General features: G+C 40.2%; 1 long non-coding RNA gene across 2 annotated transcripts; it reads left to right on the top strand.

Moving 5' to 3' along the window:
- The first annotated feature begins 4825 nt into the window (after positions 1-4825).
- LOC125548387 (uncharacterized) lies at positions 4826-6924 on the top strand. 2 transcript variants are annotated; one of them, XR_007301061.2, is made up of 2 exons: positions 4826-5377; positions 6559-6924. It is a non-coding gene; the product is annotated as an uncharacterized LOC125548387 (long non-coding RNA). The 2 variants fall into 2 exon arrangements; XR_007301060.2 differs by having other exon boundaries at positions 6556-6924.
- The last annotated feature ends 1586 nt before the right edge of the window (positions 6925-8510 follow it).

Below are 8510 nucleotides of genomic sequence, written 5' to 3'. Positions count from 1 at the left end.
GAGTGGTCTATTTTTAATGAATCTCGATAGTAGTGATACACATATTCATAATGTTGAAGCCAAAAGATGCAGAGTTGATAATGATACTGCAACTTATTTGTGGCACTGCCGTTTAGATCATATTGGTGTAAAGCGCATGAAGAAACTCCATTTTGATGGACTTTTGGAATCACTTGATTATGAATCACGTGGTACTTGTGAACCATGCCTCATGGGCAAGATGACTAAAATGCCGTTCTCCGGAACTATGGAGCGAGCAACAGATTTGTTGGAAATCATACATACTGATGTATGTGGTCCGATGAATGTTGAGCCTCGCGGCGGGTATCGTTATTTTCTCACCTTCACGGATGATTTGAGCAGATATGGGTATATCGACTTGATGAAACATAAGTCTGAAACATTTGAAAAGTTCAAAGAATTTCAGAGTGAAGTGGAAAATCATCGTAACTAGAAAATAAAGTTTCTACGATCTGATCGTGGAGGAGAATATTTGAGTTACGAGTTTGGTCTTCATTTAAAACAATGCGGAATAGTTTCGCAACTCACGCCACCTGGAACACCATAGTGTAATGGTGTGTCCAAACGTTGTAATTGTACTTTACTAGATATGGTGCGATCTATGATGTCTCTTACTGATTTACCGCTATCGTTTTGGGGTTATGCTTTAGAGACAACTACATTCACGTTAAATAGGGCACCATCTAAATCTGTTGAGACGACGCCTTATGAACTATGGTTTGGCAAGAAACCAAAGTTGTCGTTTCTTAAAGTTTGGGGCCGCGATGCTTATGTGAAAAAGCATCAACCTGATAAGCTCGAACCCAAATCGGAGAAATGTATCTTCATAGGATACCCAAAGGAGACTATTGGGTACACCTTCTATCACATATCCGAAGGCAAGACATTTGTTGCCAAGAATGGATCCTTTCTAGAGAGGGAGTTTCTCTCGAAAGAAGTGAGTGGGAGGAAAGTAGAACTTGATGAGGTAACTGTACCTGCTCCCTTATTGGAAAGTAGTCCATCACAGAAATCGGTTCCTGTGACACCTACACCAATTAGTGAGGAAGCCAATGATGATGATCATGAAACTTCAGATCAAATTACTACCGAACATCATAGGTCAACTAGAGTAAGATCCGCACCAGAGTGGTACGGTAATCCTATTCTGGAGGTCATGTTACTTGACCATGATGAACCTATGGACTCTGAGGAGGCGATGATGAGCCTAGATTCCGCAAAATGGCTTGATGCCATGAAATCTGAGATGGGATCCATGTATGAGAACAAAGTTTGGACTTTGGTTGACTTGCCCGATGATCGGCAAGCCATCGAGAATAAATGGATCTTCAAGAAGAAGACTGATGCTAACGGTAACATTACTGTCTACAAAGCTCGACTTGTTGCGAAAGGTTTTCGACAAGTTCAAGGAGTTTACTACGATGAGACCTTCTCACCCATAGCGATGCTTAAGTCCGTCCGAATTCCGAATCATGTTAGCAATTGCCGCATTTTATGATTATGAAATTTGGCAAATGGTTGTGAAGAATGCATCCCTGAATAGATTTCTGGAAGAAGAGTTGTATATGATGCAACCTGAAGGTTTTATCAATCTAAAGGGTGCTAACAAAGTGTGCAACCTCCAGCCATCCATTTATGGACTGGTGCAAGCCTCTCGGAGTTGGAATAAACGTTTTGATAGTGTGATCAAAGCATATGGTTTTATACAGACTTTTGGAGAAGCCTGTAGTTACAAGAAAGTGAGTGGAGCTCTGTAACATATTATTGATTGGAAATGATATAGAATTTCTGGATAGCATAAAAGGATATTTGAATAAGAGTTTTTCAATGAAAGACCTCGGTGAAGCTGCCTATATATTGGGCATCAAGATCTATAGAGATAGATCAAGACGCTTAATTGGACTTTCACAAAGCACATACCTTGATAAAGTTTTGAAGAAGTTCAAAATGGATCAAGCTAAGAAACGATTCTTGCCTATGTTACAAGGTGTGAAGTTGAGTAAGACACAATGCCCGACCACTTCAGAAGATAGAGAGAAAATGAAAAGTGTTCCCTATGCTTCAGCCATAGGCTCTATCATGTATGAATTGTTGTGTACCAGACCTGATGTGTGCCTTGCTATTAGTTTAGCAGGGAGGTACCAAAGTAATCCAGGAGTGGATCACTGGACAACGGTCAAGAACATCCTGAAATACCTGAAAAGGACTAAGGATATGTTTCTCGTTTATGGAGGTGACAAAGAGCTCGTCGTAAATGGTTACGTCGATGCAAAGCTTTGACACTGATCCGGACGATTCTAAATCGCAAACCGGATACATGTTTATATTGAACGGTGGAGATCTCAGTTGGAGCAGTTCTAAACAAAGTGTCGTGGCGGAATCTACGTGTGAAGCGGAGTACATAGCTGCTTCGGAAGCAACAAATGAAGGAGTCTGGATGAAGGAGTTCATATCCGATCTAGGTGTCATACCTAGTGCATCGGGTCTAATGAAAATCTTTTGTGACAATACTGGTGCAATTGCCTTGGCAAAGAAATCCAGATTTCACAAGAGAACCAAACACATCAATAGACGCTTCAATTCCATCCGCGATCAAGTCCAGGTGGGAGACATAGATATTTGCAAGGTACATACGGATCTGAATGTTACAGACCCGTTGACTAAGCCTCTCTCACGAGCAAAACATGATCAGCACCAAGGCTCCATAGGTGTTAGAATCATTACTGTGTAATCTAGATTATTGCCTCTAGTGCAAGTGGGAGACTGAAGGAAATATGCCCTAGAGGCAATAATAAATTTATTATTTATTTCCTTATTTCATGATAAATGTTTATTATTCATGCTAGAATTGTATTAACCGGAAACATAATACATGTGTTAATACATAGACAAACATAGTGTCACTAGTATGCCTCTACTTGACTAGCTCGTTGATCAAAGATGGTTATGTTTCCTAACCATAGAAATGAGTTGTCATTTGATAAACGGATCACATCATTAGGAGAATGATGTGATTGACTTGACCCATTCCGTTAGCTTAGCACTTGATCGTTTTAGTTTACTGCTATTGCTTTCTTCATGACTTATACATGTTCCTATGACTATGAGACTATGCAACTCCCGATTACTGAAGGAACACTTTGTGTGCTACCAAACGTCACAACGTAACTGGGTGCTTGCAAAGGTGCTCTACAGGTGTCTCCAATGGTACTTGTTGAGTTGTCATAGATCGAGATTAGGATTTGTCACTCCGATTGTCGGAGAGGTATCTCTAGGCCCTATCGGTAATGCACATCACTATAAGCCTTGCAAGCAATGTGACTAATGAGTTAGTTACGGGATGATGTATTATGGAACGAGTAAAGAGACTTGCCGGTAATGAGATTGAACTAGGTATTGAGACACCGACGATCGAATCTCGGGCAAGTAACATACCGATGACAAAGGGAACAACGTATGTTGTTATGCGGTTTAACAGATAAAGATCTTCATAGAATATGTAGGAACCAATATAAGCATCCAGTTTCCGCTATTGGTTATTGACCGGAGACATGTCTCGGTCATGTCTACATAGTTCTCGAACCCTTAGGGTCCGCACGCTTAAAGTTCTGTGATGATCGGTATTATGAGTTTATGTGATTTGATGTACCGAAGGTAGTTCGGAGTCCCGGATGCGATTACGGACATGACGACGAGTCTCGAAATGGTCAAGACATAAAGGTTGATATATTGGATGACTATATTCGGATACCGAAAGTGTTACGGGTGATTTCGGAGAAAACCGGAGTGCCAGAGGGTTACCGGAACCCCCCCCCCCCCCCGGAGAAGTAATGGGCCACATGGGCCTTAGTGGAGAGAGAGAGGGCCGGCCAGGGCAGGCCGCGCGCCCCCTCCCCTCTGGTCCGAATTGGACTCGGGAAGGGGGGGCCCCCTTTCCTTCTCCCTCTCCTCCTTCCTTTCCCCCTCCTAGTAGGAGTAGGAAAGGGAAGTCCTACTCCTACTAGGAGGAGGACTCCTCCTCCTGGCACGCCCAGCAAGGGCCGGCCGGCCTCCCCCTTGCTCCTTTATATACGGGGGCAGGGGGCACCCTAGAAAACACAAGTTGATCCTTGATCTTTCTTAGCCGTGTGCGGTGCCCCCTCCACCATAATCCACCTCGGTCATATCATAGCGGTGCTCAGGCGAAGCCCTACGTCGGTAGTTTCATCAACACCGTCACCATGCCGTCGTGCTGACGAAGGTCTTCCCCGAAGCTCTACTAGATCGCGAGTTCGTGGGACGTCACCGAGATGAACGTGTGCTGAACGCGGAGGTGCCGTACGTTCGTTACTAAGGATCGGTCGATCGTGAAGACGTACGACTACATCAACCGCGTTGTCATAACGCTTCCGCTTACGGTCTACGAGGGTATGTAGACAACACTCTCCCCTCTCATTGCTATGCATCACCATGATCTTGCATGTGCGTAGGGATTTTTTTTAAAATTACTATGTTCCCCAACAAGTTGGCCCCCTCATATGGAAAGGGGGGCACTTCCTTATGGCCTTTCATGACCCATAACTCCCTCCACCTCTTGGCCTTTTTATGTCCGTTGATATTTAAATTAAATATAAAATTTTCTAAATACTTCTAGACCATTTTATATAGGACAAATGTTTCCTACAAGAAGTGGTAGTTACCACCACTTGCGTTTTGTATGTTGTACGTAGTATTTATCGAAACCGAGAGTATGTGCGTGTAGTATGTAGTATATAAGAAGGGAAACACTTCCAATCAGTAGTATGATGGGAAGCAAATCGCCAGACTGATTAACTATCATAGATTTTCATTGGATCTGATGGTGTACAAACAACTTCACCAATTTGTTCGTACTCCCAAAGAAAAAAGGAAAATCCCATCAGCCCCAACCCCACTAATTACTCTCCCGCAATCCCCTCGTCCTCTCGCATCGCACGCGCCTTCCCCGAGCTTGCCGTCAACCGCGTCGTCCGGAGCTTGCCGTCAACCGCGTCGTCGTGACCACTCTGATTGCGTCACACATCGGCTGCTTCCTCCTCGTCTTCGAGCACACAACCACCCCACCGTACAGATCCGGTACATGCCCCTCCATACTCCATCTTTCTCTCCACCGATGCGACCTCGGGGTTCCTCTCCACCGACGTGAACCCCGGACTGCCCTCGGGGCACATCTCAGGTGCGCCATCCCGGCATTAGAGGGTCGAGCCCCCCATCTCTTTGGTGGTTGGCGCTTGGGCAGGTTCGAGTTGGCTGAATCGGCTGCACGAGTAGCACCGGCCGGACGTAGAACCTGCGTCGATCGCCCTCAATTTTTAAGGGACAAATCTCAGGATGGAAGGTACTGCACTTCGTCGATAGCCGTCAATTTTATTGATTTGTAATTGCCAAATAAATTTTCTGTGCAATGTACTATCTGCCAACTGCCAAGTACTTTTACGTTCATTGGGCGCTAAATTGTTCTGTTCATGTATTAGGTCATTTTTCACCGAACAATTTTGTTATTGGATTATTTAGATTTTTTGTTTCAAAAAGGAGGATGACCCTGGGCCTATTATTTAGATAATTCGATCATCCATAGCTATGTATACAAAGAATCGTAGTTAATTCACGTAATAACAGACAATCATAGTCAATTCCCTAATTTCAATTTTCAGTGCTTCCAGTGTACGTATATGAGAATTGTTGAATAAACAACTTTTGTTGCTTATTGTATATGGAGCTTCCACAAAAGTGCCTCCACAGTTGGCCGCATTTTTTTGTTTCATTTCCAAACTTTTATGCTTCCACCTATCACTAATAATGAACCAACTGCATTTTCTTTTTTTCTTACCTTGATGCTTCTACATTGTAAGCATTTTGTTTTGACCGTCTAGAAAAATGCTTACTATGTAGAAGCACCAGGGTAAGAAGCATGAAAAAATGTAGTTGGTTCATTATTAAAAATTCTTGTATTTATCTATTGAAAATTCTTTCTATTCGAATGTCAGCGACATAGAAGATGCATCTGCATGTTGCTTGCAAGCTTTGTTTGATTATTCATTATCAAATTTCTATGCTTCATTCCACGACGAGTTATCTGGAGTTCCCATGTATTCATACTTACTCTTATTTCCCGAACTGTGTGTTACTCCCATAAATATGCCTCCACAGAGCCCTATTTGTTCTCATTTTATTTTCAATATTCCATGCTTCCATATGGCACTGTCTATGTACCCTGTGCACTTTTTCGTGCTTCTCACCTGGGTGCTTCTACATTGTAATCATTGTTTTTGTCTCGCAATAAAAGGTGAATCCATTCATCACCCAATAATCAGCTCAGTTTGTATGTTGTCGACACAAGGATGCATCCTCTTGTTGGTGCCAAACTTAGTTTATTATCTATTATCGATGATCTCTGCTTCATAGAAAGATCTATTATATTGAGTTCCCAAAATTTAATGCTTCCTGCAAATTGTACCGTGTTAAACGAACAAGCTATCTTATTTCTAATATCTTGCTTCATACAACTATTTTCAGCAGACATCATACTGTATCTGTATTCGTAGTGGAGGCTATGTTTGGTGGTATGCGTCAGCTGAAGCGTAGTTCACGATAGCACCTGCTGAACATCATCGGAGCTACAATAGGGGAGAGGGTGATGACAGCCAGAAAAAGCTGGGAGAGACGTTGCTTGAACTGGTTCAGGCTCACTCTGAATTGTGATTGTAATTTTCATTTCCTTGGAAACAATATCACATATAAAAGTAGCATTTTTATGTTTGTCAGATGCAACTTTATGTTCTATTGGATTCCAGTGGGTGGAAACAAAATTTTGCATGATTGTAAAAAAAGTGTAGGTTAACGTTGGATGTGATTTTTTGCTAAAGAGAAATAAATCTTATTTTCCGTAGAAGCAAATTTTCTTTTCGGCAGAAACACATTTGAAGCAAATATTCTTCTCAACAGAACAGAATTGTAATACAATGGAAGCACAATACTGTATACGTTATAGAATAGAAATAATCAAGTAAAGTAGTATTTTCGAGATTTATCATCACGAATCAAAGCATCATTTACATGATTTATAATATATGAATTTAAGGTATATGTTTCGTAAAAGAAAAATGTGTATTTGGTTATCACAAGTAATGCTTCCATCCATCTAAAAAATGTAATGCATCCATCACATGGGTGCATGAAAATCTCGTATTGTGACGTGATTTAACGAAGCATGCAACAAGGAAGCAACCTCCTAGGAGGAAAAAGGGATGGAAAGAGTAAACCCAGCGTGGGTTGCAGGAGCAGTTACAGAGCACTTAATTAGCGGCAGCAACTAATTCTGTGTGGGCCTAAACTATTAGATCGGTCGTGCATCCTGCTTCTAATCCAATGGCCAATGACTAGTCTGATATAATGAAATTATCAGTAGTCTGATGGCTAGCGTTGCCCATATAAGAATGTTTAGGTGATATATATACTAATTGGTAGGTAGTATGTATCATATTTTGAGTATGTTCTTTTTACATACAAATATGTACGTATTTCACAAATATAACAAAAACTATGTGCTCATATGCAATTTTTTTTCATGTAACTTTCTTTGAAATATCTTAGATATAATATATGAACATATTTAAAATAATAAAGTAGTATATATAGTACCATATGGTAGTATATAAGATATGTGGGGTAACTACCACCGGGTGGTAGGATGTATTCTTATATATATATATATATATATATATATATATATATATATATATATAAAACTTATTCTACCCCTAGATTGACTATTTTCGTCACTCTAGGTGAGGAATAGTTATTCTTCACCCTCTCTTTTTTAACATCAACGCACTGTAATTTTACGTTTCGTAAATTTGTCTTATTTCAGACTAAAAAGGGGATGTAAGAAAATATATGTTCGCGGTAAAAATTATTTTATGTCATGTAAAATTACAAACGTCAAAATATAGTGTAAATTTTGCATAAAATGCGAATTTTCTGGTCTTATAACCTATATATTTCTTTTCCTATGCCAAATTTTACATACTGAATCAATATGAAGGTAACTATTTGTATTTCAAATGTAATTTATTTATGAAACGATCATAAAATTACCTTGAATGAAGAATAACTTATTCTACCCCCTGGGTGATGAATAGTATCACTATATATATATATACACACACACACACACACATACATACATATATATACATATAGGTAAAACTGTGTCTATCATAGCTTGCCACAAAACTAGTTAAGGGTCGCTAAACATTTAATGGTTTAAAAGTTATCAAAAAATATGAAATAAATATGGGAGCATCTCTCTAATGTAATAAGATGATCCTCACTGCGACATAAATATATACTGAACTATTTGTTTTTTTGTCAAGGGCACATACAATCTTATTTTTCTAACCCCTCCATGAGATCATGTTATATTATAGGTGTGTTGGTTTAGTATTTTTTCAGAATTTTTGAGAACTTTT

The sequence above is a fragment of the Triticum urartu genome, chromosome 3A (genome assembly GCF_056163025.1).
Source record: "Triticum urartu cultivar PI428250 chromosome 3A, HENAU_Tu73, whole genome shotgun sequence".
Lineage (NCBI taxonomy): Eukaryota > Viridiplantae > Streptophyta > Magnoliopsida > Poales > Poaceae > Triticum > Triticum urartu.
The sequence above is the reverse complement of the archived record's forward strand: the minus strand, read 5'-3'. Positions and strand labels throughout refer to the sequence as shown.